Source organism: Anolis carolinensis, chromosome 2 (genome assembly GCF_035594765.1).
Source record: "Anolis carolinensis isolate JA03-04 chromosome 2, rAnoCar3.1.pri, whole genome shotgun sequence".
NCBI lineage: Eukaryota > Metazoa > Chordata > Lepidosauria > Squamata > Dactyloidae > Anolis > Anolis carolinensis.
Window position 1 is genome coordinate 153,674,928 of NC_085842.1, and position 20,299 is coordinate 153,695,226.

The window sequence follows — 20,299 nt, forward strand, 5'->3', positions numbered from 1 at the left end:
AGACTCCATAATTTTACCATATAGAGTGAAATTTGACAGAAGATGGTGTGTTTTGAGAAGTATAAATCTGGGAATCCCCCTGGAGTTTGCTGTCAGCTCTTCAGTCAATTGATGCGGCCTTCTGCACATCCCTTGGTGGAGAGATGTCTGGTTTCTTCTGACAAAGTGACTGGGACAAAGTTCTTTGGCTAGATCTTAAGTGGATTATGAGCTCCCTGGAATGAGGGACAATGTGTCATAATACCCTATATAGGAAGAGAGCCAGAGATGCTATGATCCAGTCAAAGGTAAGCATTTTAAAGCCCCAGTTGCTCTCAGTAGGAAAGGCTATGATGCCTATGCTTCCCATTGGAATATGGGTAACTGAAAACAAAGGCAGAATATTTGCTGCTGGATATTTTTGTTATGAAAGAGAAGGCTTAAACATAGTAAGGATATAATACTTTCCATTGAAATTTCCTATCTCCTTGTATTCACCTCTCTTGTAGTGCCTTTGGTTTGAAAAGACACATGACAGACAATCAGATTTGACCTAGAATGAAATTATATAGTAGAGGTGTGCAAAATTCCAAATATTATTTTGGATTTTGGAAAATATGGCAATTTGGAGATGCCAACTGCTGAAATATGATATGGAACATTTACAAAGCAAAGCACAAGCCTCTAAATCTTTTGGATAAATTCAGAAAAATTGTTGATTTGGAGTTTTTTTTTTTTTTCAATGTAACATATTTCTCCGCCACTCCAGGGCAGGGACTGGCTGGTGTGATTTACAAAGGCAGCTGCACACAGTTTTTTTCCTTGTCAGCCATTCAGAAGAAGAAAGATGATCATGTGGGCTTTCTGCTAAGATGGTCTATATATAGAGCCACCTGGAGCTCCTCCATTTCCTGTGAGTGGCATGGTGCTGGAGAGAGATTGTGTCCTTTTTGCTCCGTTCCGTTTCTTTCTGCCAGTTTCTGACTGTTTCTTAAAACTTAGGAGCGCTACGTTAGCTACTAGCTTTTTGAGAATTCTTTTATATTTTGACATCTATCTTCCTTATCAAAATTTTATTCTCCACATTCATGAAAGGAAATTCTGTTATTCCTAAAACTCAGTGGATAACCAAAACATTCTGAAACTTGGTAGGCTTACAGTCATAAATGTGGCCTACAAGTGTGGCAGGTTTCATCCCAATAGCCAAAAAAATATTAATTTTTCAATCATCTGAGGCTGAGACATGTGACTTGCCCAAGGTGCTTAAATTAGAAAAATCAGTGGATGGTCAGATCTTTCTGAACGTTTGCAGGAATGATGCCCTATCATGTTCTGATACTGTGGAAAAATTCAAGGGGATATTTCTTTTAGTTTTTTAAAGACATTTTATTTGTAAAAAAATTAAAATCCTAAAAACCTAAAATCCTAAAAATTCATTCTGAATTTTGGCAGGATTACAGTTGTAAATGTGTTCTACAAGTGTGGCAAGTGTTTCATCCTGATAACCATAAAAATGACAGAAAGATTAGCCTCGCAAGTTTCCCCTTTGGCGTGAATGGACTGAATCTTAGCGAAATTCTGAATTTCTAATTACAAATAGAAATGCCAGCTCCCCCAATTTTCCTGAATCTTCCCAAAAAGAAGCGGGTGGAGGGGAGGGGCAATCCAAAATTTAAAACAAAACCAAAATGGATTTCTGCCATTTCACTCGCCTCTATTATATAGGACAAACAATTCTCATCCAGAATATAGGCAATTTTCAGCTGCATTACCGTCCTTTGCCCTTGGTGACATCATCATATGCCTGAATCTAATTGGTTGGCCATGCCACACTTTTCCAAAGTAAACCTTTTTTTTAAAAAAATGGAAAACAGCATGAATAAATACCCTTTGAAATTATTGCTGCCAGTGCCTATTCTAATTGCTTTGGCATCAAAAAGTGTAAGTGCATCCCCGAAGGTGTTTTGGGAACACAGGGAAAAACCCACTGGCCCTTCATTTATAAATGTTTCAACCGAAAATTTAAAATGACTTAACTGCCTGGATCCTTCTCAGATCACATGGAGATATACAGAGAGGAGAAAGAAAATAACCCAGCATAATTTGTGATCATTTATTTGTTTGTTTATAATTTTATTTATGTGTTGTCTTTATTCCAATTCCATATACCAAGTGGCTCACAACACAAATTAAAACAAAATGAAGATTTTAAAAAACCCAATCAAAATAGTACAAGAAAGGCAACTAATAAGCTATACAGTAAGATGTCTATCTGGCGAATATTCATTCTGGCTGTACTATGGTTATGTAAAACCATAGATATGACTAAGTAAAGGTAAGGTAATAACCATAGATATGACTAAGTAAAGGTAAGGTTCCCCTGACGTTAAGTCCAGTCATGTCTGACTGGGGGTTGGTGCTCATCTCCATTTCTAAGCCGAAGAGCCGGCGTTGTCCATAGACACCTCCAAGGTCATGTGGCTGGCATGACTGCATGGAGCGCCGTTACCTTCCCGCCGGAGCGGTACCTATTGATTTACTCACATTGGCATGTTTTCAAACTGCTAGGTTGGCAGGAGCTGGAGCTAACAGCGGGCGCTCAAGCCACTCCCAGGATTTGAACCTGGGACCTTTTGGTCTGCAAGTTCAGCAGCTCAGCGCTTTAACGCACTTTGCCACCGGGGTTCCTATAGATATGACTAGACACCATTAAATTATCTGAATTCAGATATGTATATACTACAGAGTTGCATTGGAGGACTTCGAGATTGCTAGAGAGATATGATCTCTAGGAATCTGGTTGGTTGTCTAACACAACACTATGATAAGCCTTGGGGGAAGTATGTCATGCATTTACATGGAAGACCTGGCAAATTCTTACTGAGACCATTTCCTCCCCAGGCACAACTAAGTAATCCCATAGATATGGATTCAATGATTATAAGTGTGTTACTGTACCATTAACCTAAAACTTTTAATAAGTATTTAAAACACAACAGCGAGGACAAAAGTATTAAAGACATACCATATTTAAGAAACCCATTTATCCACTTTCTGACGGATGAAGAACAGAGAAGGGACCAGACTCATGTGCGTGTTTCTAAGCACTGCAGCCACCAAGAAGGCTCTCTCTTACATTCTCACCAAATGTGCCTATGACAGTCATGAGATTTACAGAAATCTTACTCCAGATGAACTAAAAAATGAAGAAAAGCTCACTATTTTTGCATATGATCTAAATATATTTCAGACTACAAAGTCACTTATGGTGTGCTTCAGCAAATACTCTAACCATTCAATTCCAACCACACATGTAAAGGCCGTGTTATTATACAGGCTGGACTGGTAAGACTTTACTGAATGAAAAACTGACTTGAAGTAATCACATTTTTAACCAATGTGATTAGAGTAGAGGTCATTATTCATCATGTGCAGTAAGGGATTTCCCCAACCGTGCTTCCCTAATTATATTTTGGAACTCTAGAAGTTGTTGTTGTTGTCTTCAAGTTGTTTCCAATTTATGAAGACCTCAAAGTGAACCTATGACAGGGTTTGCATGGCAAGACCATATTCATGCAGGATTCCTATCATCATAGTTGGCTATATTTACATACTACTATTTCAGCAAGGCATTCTCTCTTCCCTTTATTTCTCACAACAGCCTTCTGTGGTAGGATCAATAAACCTCAGATTTGAACCTGGATTAGCTGTGTTCAAGCCTACAACATTGATTTACAAAACCTTTTATTAACACATGAAGGCTTTCAAGCCAAGAAAGTTTCAGAGGATGCTCACATGAATGTATTATAATCTTTGAAATCTTTCCCCTCCTCCTCCTCCTCCTCATCATCATCATGATTGGGACAACAACATGAATATCAATAACAGTAACAACAATAACAATCTTTTTATTGTAGGACAGGCAATATGCATTCTTTAAATAATAATAATAATAATAATAATAATGATGATGATGATAATAATAATAATAATAATAATAATAATAATAATAGCAAGGTGTATATGACCGGCAACATGAAAGTGCATGTGCTCATCATACCCTATTGCTAGTGAATTTTGATAGAGGCATAGTGTCTCTTTAAAATAAAACATACTAATTATTGAAGTGAGAAGGTTACAAAAGAAACTGGGAACAATTTCTAAAGTTTATCAAAATTGAAAAATGCCTCGGCACTATGGAGAGAGGATTTTGAATAAGATTGAACCAGGAAAAATCTCACCTCAAAAATTATCTAGAAACAACAAGTAACCAGAGGGTCTAATCTTGAGTTGCACAGGAACTCAACAGAGAATACCAAGGGGGAGTGGAGAGGCAGGGAATTAAGGGTACCACAATATTGCATTATATCTTGACCAAAATATGTAACATCTGCAATGCAGTTGTAGGAAAAAAACAAAACAAAATAAAGTGTACTGTGCACACACACCTTTTGGTTTTCCTCTTGAAAACACTATTCACGATGTAAACAGGGTGATTATTCCTTTTGAACCATGTTCTTAATGCATGTCACTTCTGAAGGACATCAAAGATAAAAACACTGTTCGTCACCCATAACCTTCTCCACTGCCATCAACCTTGTTCCTGTGTCCAGGCAACTCTGTGGATGTGGAGAACTTTCATTTTCCATCACAACATGATTCATCCTTCACAGAAAGGAGCCATTAAGAATAGAGAATTGTTTGGGGTTTTTTTGTGCCTGGCAGCAAGGCAAACGATTAGAGCTAACGTTCTGTACTACAAAGGAGGCATCAACCAAACACAACCTCTGGCAAGTTTTCTTGGTTTATCCTTTGTTATTATACACACTTATGCAAATGAAAGGAAATCCATCTCATCTGTTTTGCTTTACATGTTTAATGAGAGACATATTCTATCCTCAAGCTAAAGATGTAAATTCAGTTCAGAGCTTTCACGGAAGCATCAGATACGTGTGTGCAAGAGATATGAGGCAGTTTAAATTTTTGAACATAGATTTTTCAGTCATTTTCAATATGGGGAAACTTCAACATTTAAATATAATTTTTCAAAAAATATAAAAATACTAAAGCAAAAGGTACCAAAATTTGTTTTACTTTCACCAAAGTCTGTAAGAAACTGCTACACTGTGACAGTGTGATATTTCGGACTGTAGAAATTAAAAAAATGTCATGTTTCTACAAAAAAACCCCAAAAAAACCCCTTTAACTTCTGCACTTGAGAATTCCTACAGACCCGTGATTCTCAACCTGTGGGGCCCCAGATGTTTTGGCCTTCAACTCCCAGAAATCCTAACAGCTGGTAAACTGGCTGGGATTTCTGGGAGTTGTAGGCCAAAACACCTGGGGATCCACAAGTTGAAAACCACTGCACTAGACCCTGTAATTGAGACAGGGTAGCAAACATTTCAGCAGATCATGTAGAGTCTATCCAAAAGCAATTCATTATCATTAACATTACACTTGTATGCGGGGCCGGCCCCACCATGGAGGCCATGTGAGGCCGCCGCCTCGGGCGCAGGTCCCGGGGGGGCGCCGTCAGGCTGGGCGGGAGGCGGGACACCGCCCTGATGGTGCAGCGCCTCTCGCCCAGTGCGCCCTGGCCTGGCTGGCAGTGCACCGCCTCCCGCCCAGCATGCCCTGGCCCCGCCTCCCACGCAGCGTGCCCTGGCCCCACCTCCCACGCAGCATGGGAGGCGGGGCCAGGGCACACTGGGCGGGAGGCGGGGCACCACCCTGATGGTGCCCCGCCTCCCGCCCAGTGCGCCCTGGCCTGGCTGGCCTTGCCCGGCCAGCTGCCGGCTGGGCAAGGCCAGCCAGGCCACAAGGCCAGGACGCACTGGGCGCGAGGCGGGGCACCGTCAGGGTGGTGCCCCGCCTCCCGCCCAGTGTGCCCTGGCCCCGCCTCCCACGCAGCGTGGGAAGGGGGCCAGGGTGAATAGCGCGGGAGGCGGGGCCAGAGTTGGCCCCATCTCCCGTGCTACTCACCCTCGCCCGTCTGGCCTTTTCTAGTTGGCCAGACTGCAGCGGAGGTCCCAACTGGAAAAGGCCAGATGGGCGAGGGTGAGTAGTGCGGGAGGCGGGGCCAACTCTGGACCCGCCTCCTGCTCTATTCGCCCTGGCCACGCCTCCCACACACCATGGGAGGCGGGGCCAGGGCACGCTGGGTGGGAGGCGGGGCCAGGGCACGGGAGGCGGCACTGGCGGGGGGGGAGGCGCTTTTCAGCACCCCCGCTTAACATTGAAATTTATCTCCGGCCGGCCCTGCTTGTATGGTCACTCATGTAAATCATTGCTTTTCTTTCACTTTTAATTCATCCCCTTTTAAGGGGAAAAATGTAAAAAACAAGTAAATGTCATGAAAAATCCTTTTCTGCCTATAAAAAGAAAATGGCCTAATTTTTTTCTAAAATTTGAAACATTTTAAGATGCCCTGAATGCATTTTTGTCCCAGAAAATAATGACATAAAAGGACTGAAAATTATTTACATGAGAAAATTAAGTGACTGCATTATTTTTCAAAAGGAACGCTATGGTTTCCTCATTATCTATAAGAATGAAATATTGGTAACAAAGTTTCTTCTAACTTTTTACTTCTAAGCTATGAACCAATATAGTGCAAGAATTGGTATCTGAAGCAGATAGAAAACCTACCAATTTCCAACATCTGAACTAATTCATTTGCTACTTTTGAGCTCAGTCATTCAGTTTATCTTTTATATCTTGCAACACATGGCAAAAAGCACAAAAATGAGTAAGGGATTCTAAGATGACAAAATCTATGAAGTTGTGAAACTGATAAAAACAGATACATATAGGCACTAGCATTTATTACATATATGTAGCATTATGTCTATGGAGCCCACAAGTAGTGTTATCAAAATATATATTAACAAAAAAAATTGCAGGTTGCAATATAATAAATACATTTGATAATCTGCCAGCAAGTATCAAAGTTTCAGGAAGCTACTTGGGAATTTAAGTAGAGGAGGTATACTCAGTCTCAATCTCTCATTCTCATAAAAGAGGAAAAAAAACTCTCTCTATAATACTAAACAATTCTGACAGAAATGTAACAGAAGAGGTTGCATTTACATACACTATTGAAATGGCAGTGGCAAATGGCTATCTGTTCCCATTTCCTTATCTGTTCACATATGGTGTTAGGGAATAATAGGAACCCCTGTAAAGGTTATTCATCATTTGTCATTTTTCAGATCCTTAGCTAAGATCATTTTTGTCCATTTTGTTTTTAACTTTTTTCTTTCTTTCAGTCTTTCAAAACTATATCTTCTCCTCCCCGCATAATAGCCACCATTCCTGCAAACCTATTAATTCAACTTTTGGGTTTCAGCGATAAAACTCTCCCACAGTGATCCATACTACGTAAGAATAATGTTGAATATTGATGGAGCCCATGTAAAAAAATTAGACTGCATTCCATTTCCAAACATCATATGTTTATTATGTTAAAGTATACAAAGTTCCTGGCAGCAGTAAATCTAGGCTAGCCAGTGGCGATAAGGCAACCTCATATTTACAGGAGCCCAGATGAAATAAAAATACTGATAAGATTTTTACCACTAGCAAGGGGATTAGCTAAGTAAAACCTGACACTATTTGGCATATGGGACGAGGGAGCAGACACCAGCAAAAACAGAATTTTCCCCAACATTCATTACCCCAAAATCTAGATCACACAGCAATTTTCCCCTTTTACAAAGATATAACACATCTTATGTGTACCAGAGAAATAGTAGTGATTCTCCTTCAGTGCGTAAAGATATAGCAAATCCAGGCATAAATCCCAGTAAAAATGTAGCAAATTCAGGCGATGTTTATTTGATACATCAGAATAAAAGCGAGGTAAACACCTTTTGATCCATACATTCTCTACACAACGTTTGTACATCACCTTTCTGAGCGGTTTTCAGTAAATATAAAATTGTGTGCATGCATATGTGTATGTTTAAAAAACAGTGGGCATATCTGTTTAATATTTGAATTCAAAATCCACATTTAGAATATTTGGAAAGAGAAAGAGCTTAGTTCCAATCTACAGATTAATTTGGGAGGTGCAAATCAAGTCAGCTTCTAGAACTTCAGTTTCTGTTAGGACATTTTCATAATAAAGTTTAAATCAGCTTTGCTTTACACCAGCTCTTTATTTATTTATTTATTTATTTCCAACATTTATATCCTGCCCTTCTCACCTGAAGGGACTCAGGGCGGCTTACAGGCGTCTTTATGTGTGTATGAAATATACATTATGCTTTAAGTTTTTTTTGGGGGGGGGGGTGGGTGTTATACATTTGTCCCTGACATCAACAACATTAATAATTGACTTTAAAAATCTGATAGTTTCAAGTTACTTCTTAAAATAACATGTTTATGAGCATACTAAGCTTTTCCACCTGTAAAATGGGAATAAAGGTGAATATTTTGTGACAAAGAAATCTGATTATGTAAACACAACATTTAACCAAACTGCATTATGCTGGTGCCCACAAAAGCATTCAGCTCCCACATGCAAGGCCAATGAAGGTTATGCACAATGTGTTTCTCTATTAATTTCCCAATATGTGTAGCCTTCCATGCCTATTTTCTGACCCATCTCGAAGAAGATGGTTCATGGAATGTCTACCAATGCTTTCCTATGGCTGATGGAATGCTGTTTTCCAAAAACCGGGCATTGGAGCTGGATTTCATTTCAGGAGCCAAGGTGTTAAGCCTCAGGAATCTCACTGAGAAGATACACGGGCTGAGACAATTTAAACTTCCAAAGAAAACCAAAAAGCAGTGTGTCTGGTTTAACTGGTCTTTTCCCCAGCCTCTTCAAATGACAGTTCCTGCCTCTGATATGGGAAGAAGGAAGGAATCTCCCTCGTGTGTTGTTTCTCAAATGGCCTGTATGTATGTGCACATTTTTTGAGATTGACTTTCAGTCTCCCTTGGTAACTATGTGAAGGTATCTGCCATTCTCCCTTTCCTTCCATTATAGAGAAGTAATTTTGAAGCAAGGTTGGAAATGAACTGGCACGGCCTGCCTTAACTTGTCTCTTGGCATGCATAGCCCAAAGTAAACAAGATCTCTTAAGACCTATTCAAGCTAGCCCAGAGGTGGTGATGGGGATGGAGACTTTTGCTTGTTTGCCCTGTTTACCTAATTGCTTTTTTAAAAGGTGTGTTATGAGCGGGATACATAAGAAAACAACGAGGCCAAAAAGTCTGGCACATACCAGACAAGCAAAGCAGCTGAATGCTTCTGGCTTTTATCAACAATCTGCACTGTGCCAAGGAGCCTGGCAGTAGATCCTCCTTTTCCTAGTAAAGGTTCACTTGAATCTGACCCTTATCACAGGTAGCCTCAGACCTAAACCTGCCAAACCCAGAGACCCAGCCCTTAAAATACTCTCTTCACTGGCACCAAGACGTTTGGTCAGCTCACATGTACAACTAGCTAACTCTGTTCCTGACATTTAGGTTGAATATTTTGATTGGCATACTGCTGTTTCCAATGGGTTTGGTAATGTATCCTCTGGAGACCCTTCTGAAAGATCTCCAGATATTCAGTGTCTACCCCTGAAAACAGGACTGCTGGCTACACTTAATATAATAAGAGAAATCACACTGTAAAACAAGCTAGAATATTAAAATTTACAAATAATATCTGAATAACAAGTCATTTTTAAAAAACTGGATTAAAATAGCCATATAGATATATATCCTGCTATTGTCCAATACATACAAAATCAACTTCCAGATTTCCCTAGTCATCACAGAAAATGTAGTTCAACAAAAATTGTATTCAGTTGTTCCTGGAAGTTTTAATTAAAGGTAACTTTCAGGTCTGGTAGATGCTTTAGATTTCCTCTTCTCACACAACCACAACAACCACAATCACAACAACAATTTATGTTGAAAATGGCAAAATACCCTAAATACCCTAAAATACCCTGGTTAGATCTTGAATGAGAAACCAGCAATGGATACCAGATATAGGTTAGATTTCAGAGGTAGGACCAGTCAAAATAATTGCTGAATATTATTTGCCTAAAAAAAAACTATGAAGTTCATTGGGTCACCATAAATCATACACACACACACACACACACACATATGATGCCCTAAAACTGTGGTTCTCAACCTGGGATCATCAGATGTTTTTGGCCTACATCTCCCAGAAATCCCAGCCAGTTTGCCAGCTGTTAGGCTTTCTGGGAGTTGAAGGGCAAAAACATCTGGGGAACCCCAGGTTGAGAACCACTGCCCTAGAAGAAAGAAACAGCAGAAACAGTAATTTGAGCAATACTACAATGCTTACCAAAATAATATAAGGATTATTCGAAACAGAATGTGTGGCATGCATTTTTCAAGTTATCGGGAGATTTATGATGGCCCAACTCTGATTTCTCACCTCCCTTTTTCAGCAATCCAGAGAAAGAAACCATGAAAAAAACTTAGCTATCTTTCTTTGACCTATTGTGTTTAGATTGATCAATAAATCACAGTGTGACCGGCCCATATGGACAAACATTATTTGCAGTTGATAAGCCAGGCTTTCTACAGTTTTCTGGCTTATCACCATGTAAACTGGACATGTTATGCAAATATTCAACTTTGGAATAATTCTCAGAACTAAAATTGCAAGTTTCTTCTGCCTGCCATGAAACTTTCTTAAGACGTTATATTATTTTATGCTGTTTTTATTCTTAAATAAGAAATTATTATGCAAGAGTGAAAACCTTCTCATGAAATATCACAAACAAACAACCCAAGTTCAAAAATTTATTTGCATGTACCAGTGTGTGAGATTTATTGTTAAAAACAATACAAAAACTTATTTACAGGTATTGGATAGAAAAAAATATTCCATCTGAAAATAACTTTGTTCTTCAAACTCTTAGAAATGGATGAATCACGTGGAACCTGTAACAAAACGATCCTATATAAAGAAGTCCACTTCAGGCTTCTATTAGACATCTCTTCTTGTAGGATATTTCCATTCTATCTTCCTTCTGTTTTTTTTAATCTTCTAGGCAATAGACATTCAATGTCTGAAGGCCATGAGTATGCTTAGCCTTCAAGAAGCTGTTTTTTAAATTAAAATCTGTTACCTCCCTATAAAATATTGTTCTTGCTATTGCTATAATTTTTAAGAGTGTGAAATACTACTGATATCATGTAGTGCAGATCTCACAAATGTGGTAACATAAGGATAGCCACTGTCACTATAAGGCAGGGGTTCTCAAGCTTTTTCAGCATAGGGCTTGTTCATGGTCCCAGAGATTGTTGGGGGACTGGACTATAATTTGAAAAAAAATGCCTATGCAGACTGCACATATCTTATTTGTAGTTCAAAAAAGATGAAAGAACAATGTTTAAAACGAAGAACAATTTGAACCAGTATAAACTTACCAGCAGGCCCATAGCCAGGATTTTGTTTCGGGAGGGGCTGGGATTTTGGTTGGGGGGGGGGGCTGAGTCTGAGCGGGAGAGGGTCTAGCCCTATTGTTATCCCAATACCCCCATGCATATGGGATATATTGAGCATGGTGATCAGATCATGATATGAATAAACATAACAGTTTAAATCATAAATGTAAGGCCTTCTCGTGGACCACCCTGAGAATTTCGGGGGGGGGGGGTGAAGCCCCTCAAGCCCCCCCCCCCCGGCTACATGCCTGTTTATCAGTAATTGTTTGTTGTTTTATATCTTCAAGTCATTTCAGACTTAGGGCAACCATAAGTCTAATGTTTAGGGTAAGGGTGGGGGCCTGGAGGACTTAGTTTGGGGACCCGTGTTCAAGATTATAGCCAGAGAGTTACACTCTGCTTGTATGGGTACAGAAGCAGATAATATGCCCCTATATTGCTATTCAGCATTCAACATGGGCAAATAGTGGATAGATGACTGATCTGTACATTAAAGGATCTCTACTAGAGGTGTGTGTGTGTGTGTGTGTGCAAGTGCACAATTCTAAAACCCATGACATTTGTTCTAAGGCACTAGCATTGCAGAAACCTAAACAGAAACAGTGAGAACCTAAAGAACGGGGACAAGCAAAGTTCCCAAAGAAATATAAACACAGAATATATGAATTATATAGATGAATTATCCCCCCCTCTCTCTGCTGTGCTAGAAAATTGGAGACTGAAGGACAATTTCCTTTCTTTCTTTCTTTCTTTCTTTCTTTCTTTCTTTCTTTCTTTCTTTCTTTCTTTCTTTCTTTCTTGTTCAAATTTTTAATTTTATTTTAAATAAATGACAAGCAAAAGCAAAAATTACATTAATTAGAAAGACAGGTACATTGCGACATTCTAATAAATCCTTTCCCTCCTTCCTCTCACCCATGAACCCACCACCTATGACTTCAGTCACTACTCGCTGTGAATCTCGTACATCTAATAAAACCTACCTTTATAACTATTTTAGTAAATTCCCCTTTTGACTACTTTAAAGCCAACATTTGTTTTTCTTTCCAAATATGAAATACCAGCCTCCATTTTGTGGTGAACTCTTCATTGTTTCCTCCCTGGATACAATTAGATAGCTTGGCCATTTTAATATAGTCTAATAACTTTTCTCTCCAATCCTTTTTAGATAGCTCTTTTTAACCTTTTCAAGATTTTGCTATTGTCAATCTGGCTGCAACAAAGCTATATTGTCAAATTTCCTCATCCCCTTTACTAATTCTCTTCCTAAATATTCCTAAAAGAGACATGTCTGGATTTTTCTTAACCTGATAAATCATTTTGTTTGTTTCCTTAATCACATTTTCCCAAAAATCTTGTATCTGCTTATAGGTCCACCAAACATGGAAAAAGGTGCCTTTCTGCATCTTGCGCCTCTAGCATTCTCCTCAATGAGATTTATTCATTTTAGCTATTATCTCTGGCCTTAAATAACTTCCATAGAACATTTTATACATATTTTCTCGACGGAGCCAGTTATTGAAAAATTAATTCCCCTTTTCCATAGATGTTTTCAATATTTTCCCCTAAGTCTTTAACCCATGAAATCATAGCAATTTTTATTTGGTTATCCTTCAAATTGTACTCTAAGATATATTTGTCTAATCTAGAGACTAAGCCCTTATTCTTCTTCTCAAGAATGCAGTACTTATGCCAACATATTAATGAGGAAATAAGAACCTACAAGGAGCATCTAATTAAAGAAAAAGATCAATGGAAATAAAAAGTGAGAGAAGAGATAGGGATAACCACTTGGTTCCGTTACCATCAATTACATGATCGATTTAGGAAAGATGTTAATGTATGGTTCTCCAATAGAAAATCAGTATTGGAAAGAACAATTGTAATAGAGTATGTGTTCATACAAAGATTGATAGAAAGATATTCATATGTTACACTGAACATATGTTGATACTATGACAACATGACTAGTGTAAAAATAGTTGTGCAAGCATTAAGGATTTCTTAGGGGCATGTGAGGTCTCTGGTGCATTCAATTGACCCTTAAACAATTGGGATTAAGTCAAGATCTGATTAAATGCTGCAGAATGTATTGCACAGCCCCAGTATAACCATAATTGCTTTCTGACATAACTGCCTAAAGACAAAGCTATCATAGAGTTTACCATGGCAAGATTTGTTCTGGGTTGTGGATTGCTTCCCCTGAGGCGGAAAGAGTGTGTCTTGCCCAAGGTGCGCGTCCATGGCTGAGTGATGATTTAAACCATGTTGTAGTCCAGTGCTCAAAACATCACACTATGCTGGCTGCTATATAGTACAGTAGAGTCTCACTTTTCCAACACTCGATTATCCAACGTTCTGGATTATCCAACGCATTTTTGTAGTCAATGTTTTCAATACATCGTGATATTTTGGTGCTAAATTCGTAAATACAGTAATTACTACATAGCATTACTGTGTATTGAACTACTTTTTCTGTAAAATTTGTTGTATAACATGATGTTTTGGTGCTTAATTTGTAAAATCATAACCTAATTTGAAGTTTAATAGGCTTTTCCTTAATCTCTCCTTATTATCCAACATATTTGCTTATCCAACGTTCTGCCAGCCCGTTTATGTTGGATAAGTGAGACTCTACTGTATATAGTGTAACCATGCTGGTGTATATTCATGTATGGTAAAAATGTTTAGGATTTTAGATTGTATGTACAGAGGTTTAGATGTCTGTGAAAAATTATATTGTATAACAATCTACTAATTAAGATGATAGTAGCAGAGCAGAAAGTTAGAAAACCAGTGTTATACATGGTGCGATCTTAGCTGTGTATCTCCCCCTAAATGCTACTTTCTCTCAGACCCTCTTTTTTTTCTTCAGTGAAATTGGGAGAGAAGGAGGCAAGGAAGAGATGGAAATTGCAGTTTTATATCCATGCAATGCATAGGAAGGGAATTGATGAACTATGTAAAGCAACTCAAATGAAGGAGGCCTGCTTATCAGAGAAGAAGGGATATTGTAAATCCTGCTAAGTTCCCCTAAGTTTACTCAACAGTGCAAACAAAAATAAAGGCAAGTGTCGGCTTGCCTGTTAAGGAGGGCCATGAAAGGTGACACTGTGTCACTAATTCCTTGTTGCTATTCATTAAATACATCCTTGGGATTGTTAATCTTCACACTTTCCTTTGGGGGCCACCAGGCAGCAAGCTGGGAGGTCTTGACCATGGCAGAGAGGCCAAAGATCAGCCTGAAAGATTGGTGTGTGTGTGTGTGTGTGTAAAAAAAAAACCCCAAAGGAAAGGGTTGGGGATTTTAAGCAATCCATATTTCTGCTTCATTTCTGTACATAACTTTGATATGAAAATAAAAAATATGGCAGCAATGGCAATTGCCTTTTGTCTCTAGGCCACTGATCTGCAAAAAAAAAAAAAAAGTCTGCTGTCATTTGCTGTGTTACCCAGCCACAGAAAGCGATCATAATGGATAAATAATGCATCCCAGCACGCTGTGTCCCATGCACTTTCCTGTAAACAAACAAAGATGTTTTGGATGCGCCCCTCACATGCCAGTTTCCTCCTCTTAAATGCATTACAAACTAAAATTCAGAGGAATGTGAGACAACTTGGGGAAAGCAGAATGGAGCCATTATTCGGATACTTGCTTATCAGCATTGGCCTCCCGAACCTGTTCTAAACATAGTTTTTCCGGAGCTATTTGTGGTCTTGGATGTGGATCAAAGACCAGTATCATTTAAATAACAGTGTTTCCTCTTTTTTGTAGATAGAAAGTGGTATCATTTCTTCAACCATAGTGAGGAGGTTGAAGAAATTGATAGGTGACCCTGCTGGAACAATAGAAGCCTGTATTTAATAGTATCCAATCCAGTGAATTGTGGCCAATGGGGCACATAATAAAGAACTAAATACGACTGGCTTTACTACTGTACTTTGGAAATGTCCTAATCACTTTATATCTTATTTAGATTTGAATTAGATTTTTTGAAGGCATTTAACCATGAAAGGAGCAAATTCTGCAAAGAGAAATTGAAGTGAATTTTAGAAGTTGTTGCTCCACACACACACACACCCCACACCTTGTTCTGCCTTGACTTTGCAACAATTTCCAAATGACTTTGAAGGAGTTACCTTTACAAAGAAGACACCTGGACGTGGGTGGTGTGTTTATGTGTGGGGTGACTGAGAAGCCAAACTTGTAACTGATAAATTTGTCTGTTGACGGAGTAATGCTACACACTGCCTATAGGCTTGCCATTCTGAAGTTTCCCCTTAATTTGTTCCATTTCTTTTATGCCTTGTTCCTAATATAGTGAAGCAATATGGGAGGGACCTTTGGGGAGCACTGGTCAAAACAGTAACTTTTCAAATTTCTACTTCCCAACTCCAGTGTATGCACTTTTTTTCAAAGATCTTAGGAAAGGACACTTGTGCATTCCACAGTGATTGCTCTGCAATATTTTGTTTAAAGGAACATGTCCCAGGAGAACAATGTAGGTTGGAGAACAATGGATACAAGACACATATGGAATTCACTATTTAAACTAGGAATATAAGTGTGCTGTTGTTTCCAGGCTCTTGGATATCTATACCCTATGTATCAAGGAATACTTCGCAATATAAAAACGAGCAGTCGCACCACACAGAAATGCTAGTAACCTTTTCAAATGGCAGAGTTATGCAGCCAGCCTCTGATTGGTCCACTTTGCAGAAGCAACTCATGAGGGATAAGGAGCTGTGATTACAAAATCTAAAACTTTCCTTATTCTTCTTAACGCAGAATAAAATCATGCCTTCATTTTGTTTAACTAAGTCCTGAAAAAAGTCCTGGGGAGTTGTCGTTTAACAGGATTGAACAGTCATGCGGAACTACCAAGAGGAAGTAAAGTATGAATTAGCCAAGCTGGACCATAGCATTAGAGCAGTGGTTCTCAACCTGGGGTCCCCAGATATTTTTGGCCTTCAACTCCCAAAAATCCTAACAGCTGGTAAACTGGTCGGGGTTTCTGGGAGTTGTAGGCCAAAAACATCTGGGGGCCCCAGGTTGAGAACCACTGCATTAGAGGGACCATGTCTTCCAATTCTAGTTAAACACTTCGGAGTCATTTGAGACGGGAAAATACTTGTTTGGACTACAGCTCCCTGATTTTCCCAGCCAGCATGAGGAGTACATACAAATACGAACTGGGGGAACCCTAGGAGCTGGAATCCAAAAAGAGAGGGGGAAAAATGATTTTGCCCAATGCGATGGGAGAATCCTATAAATACCCCGTTTCCCCGAAAATAAGACATCCCCAGAAAATAAGACCTAGTAGAGGTTTTGCTGAATTGCTAAATATAAGGCCTCCCCCCGAAAGTAAGACCTAGCAAAGTTTTTGTTTGGAAGCATGCCCGTTGAACAGAACACCAGAGCATGCAGGATCAATAAATGTACATACCATATACATGGAAATAATGGTAATAATAAGATATTCCTGATAGGATTCACAGTTTGTCTGGTTATGCTGGTTTGTGATGACAACTACTGTACAGTATATAATAGATGTTCATTTTTTTGTTCAACAATAAATGTGAATTCTTCTTCATGGAAAAATAAGACATCCCCTGAAAATAAGACCTAGCACATCTTTGGGAGCAAAAATTAATATAAGACACTGTCTTATTTTTGGGGAAACACGGTAAGCAAAGGACTTTCTTGAAAAACATGGTATTCTAATATTCCAGTGAAAGAAACACCCTCAAAACCGAATCCTTGATTTGCCTTTATCTAATGTTGTTTATAAATAAGACCAGGCCTGCTCGCTGCACTATACAAGGTATTTGTGAGAAAGTGGGGTCAAAACTGACAGGTCATGTGTTTATTTATTGCTTTCATTTTCTTGTGCTGGTGGTTTCCAGGGATAATGGCTTAAGGCCATATGGCCAAGAGCACAGAGTGATGGAAATGACATACAGCTCAGTGAACCTGAAAACAACAACAATGAAACATGCTCTCACTTGACTCTTTTTTCTCACAAAAATGTTATTCAGTTAAACTACAGTCTTGGCCTCTGGGCACATGTTTAAAGGTTTGCTTTTGATTTCCCCTCACTCCTTTAAATGTCTCTATTGTAAAGGTTACAACATGAAAACATTTACACATAATACTGTCTCTTTTGGACTGAAGGGTTTGTCTCTATACATTTTATTTCTTGGCTTTTAAGATATTTTCCCCTTTCTGATGACGTGTTCTCAATGTGTCTCATGACAAATTATGTAACATATTCTTACATTGTTTGAACACAGCTCTACTTTTTGTCATAGAGAAAATGAATGTTTGCCTTTTATAAACTGAGTATAAAGGCATGTAGATTAATGCTGTTTTAAAGAACTTCTAGACTGTCCTTCTATGTTAGCCAGAAGTGGGTGACTTCAGCAGGTCCAAAGGTCATTTGTGTTCTAATGCTGCTGCAATTTGCACTTCACTCTATGTGCTAGTGAAAGACAATAACAAGGTAGAAACCAGAAATGGAATAACTCCATTAAGTTTCTCCAAATACTGCACTCACATAAAGTGCCCAGGAAGAACCTACTGTGTTTTAGAGCTGTATTTCCTAAGGTATCTCATGCTAGGGAGATCAGCAATTATTTTCAATGTGCCAGTGACAAATTCCATATTTATTAGAGGTGTGCAACTCAGCAAAAAATCATGTCATTTTCGGTCCCCTTTTTGGCTGTGTGGGTGGTTGTGAGGTCACCCACACACCACAGCCACTGCCTCAGGTAGAGTGTCTCTCAGCCCCATCACTCTCATTAGCTGAAAGATCTGGCTGTTGTGATCCGTTTCCAGATGAGCCTTCATCTGGGCCCTGCCCAGTCCATTTTCAGTGATCTGGAGCTGGATCTCCTACTTTCCCTGAATTCGGAATTGGCAAACGGAATATATGCCCATTGACTACTATTGGTTGCTTCTTTCCCAAAAGCTTTCATTTCATTCAGTTGGCTGTGGGATTATCATCAGTCTATGGACCACAACTTTGTATGTATTAGAGGAAACCTGCCCTTCCAGGAACTTCTGGAGAGTCTTCTTTTAGCAAAAAAACTGTATCTTTAATACACACCACCAACTACAGAAATTAGTGTGCAGGCTGAATCAGGAAGAGGAGGAGGACAATGATTAGTAGCTGGGAGGGAGGTCTCCTATGTATTTGTATTGTGAGTCAAAATCCTTGGAGCTTTTGAGTTTTTGAGAGCTCATCATCAGTTCGCCACAGGCTGCTGGTCCTACAGATAAGCTTCATCAAGTTACTGATAAAACTGATACTAAGGAGCAAGAGGTGTGAGGGTTTCATTAGGTCCAAATTTCAAAGCAAGCCAACCTCACCTTGACACTATATACACTTTGACATCGTTCTAATTGCCATGAGTGCAATTAAATATGTAACTCAAGAAATTTGAATCTAAAATGTTAATCTAAAACCTGGGACAACTTATCCATGGGTAAATTATAGATAGATATAATGCCAGTATCAACTTGATGGGCTCTGTTCTCCCTATTATTTGGGCTCTTAATGTGGAGTAGAGTGATGACAGTTAGAGAGACAAGAGCTGGCCAACTGCCTTTCCCTCCCTTCATCTTTCAATATCTGATCGCAGATTATCTGATTTGAACTGGATTATGTGGTAGTGTAAACTCATATAATCCACTTCAAAGCAGATTACCTGGATCCAGAAACTGGAATATATGGCAGTGTAGATCCAGCCTAAGAACCATCCTAGTTTGGAAGAGATAATGGGATGAGAGTGTTGATTCCATACCCTGCCATGTCAGAAGAACATTTCACTTCTGCCTCTTGCACTGCCTTCTGTCTGGATCTCTAATAGAGACAGGCTGCTTTCCTTGTTCTTCTTTCCTTTTTTTCAGCCTGCATACCTATTCTTTTTCCTCATTTATATTGCTTTCCCTATTTTTTATTTGTATAAATGTAGACATTTTAAGACTAGTAATCCAATTTACACACACACACACAAACCCTGTAATTTCTCAAACAAACCAATCTTCTTTTCTGTAGTTCTTTTTAAGCAGAGTAAAGGAGAGGAAAATATTTGTTTGTTACATGCCGCTAAATTTTACCCATGACTTATCTGCATGTTGTAGCAAATTCCTATGCTCAAAGCACTACATCATGCAGGCTCTCGGTTAAAACCTGTGGAACTGGCTGGCTTTACTATCGGTTCATAATTTAAAAAGAAAACTTGTTATTCATAAACTACATTAGTTGTAAGAAACACCTGGAATTTTCATGAATTTGCCACAAAAACATATACAGAGAGAAAAGCGCAAAGGTGTAGTGCTATAATTCAGGGTCTTACTGTTATCAATCCTGATGCTAATCGTTCACTTTCTCCACCACCAGCTGTCTTCTCAATACCAATGTGCTGCTATCAATTAAAAAAAATAGTTAGAAAGTAAAAACAAGGCTTAAGAATTTGAGATTTATAAACCTGGAACAAGTTAACTTCTCTCCCAAACAGACACATCTGAATGAACTGTGCAAGGTAGATTGAGCTTAAGTGCTCCCCTTGTTTATTTGAGTTAAACAAGTCCACTTTCCCAGAGTTTACCTAATAGAATTTTGGGATGGAGAAGAGTGGAAAGGGTGAGAGCAAAGCAAAGTCTGACTTACTGAAGGATTTGTGTGACAAGCAGTCACTAAATCAGACAAAATAAATTAACAAAAATTTAATTAGCTTTTATCATTTCTGTCAAAACTGACAACTAAAACATGGGCGGGGGAGAGATCATTTTCCCCCAAGGAACATTTTATCCTTCTACCCCTAACACTGTGCCATATAATCAACCCTACCCTTAAAGTCTATTTATACCTTTCTACATGCT

The 20,299-nt window shown here is 38.9% G+C and overlaps 1 long non-coding RNA gene across 4 annotated transcripts in view; it reads right to left on the reverse strand.

Moving 5' to 3' along the window:
- The window catches only part of LOC107983234 (uncharacterized), an 87,606-nt gene that overhangs the window by 59,025 nt on the left and 8,282 nt on the right, over positions 1 to 20,299 (reverse strand). The window lies entirely within an intron of this gene.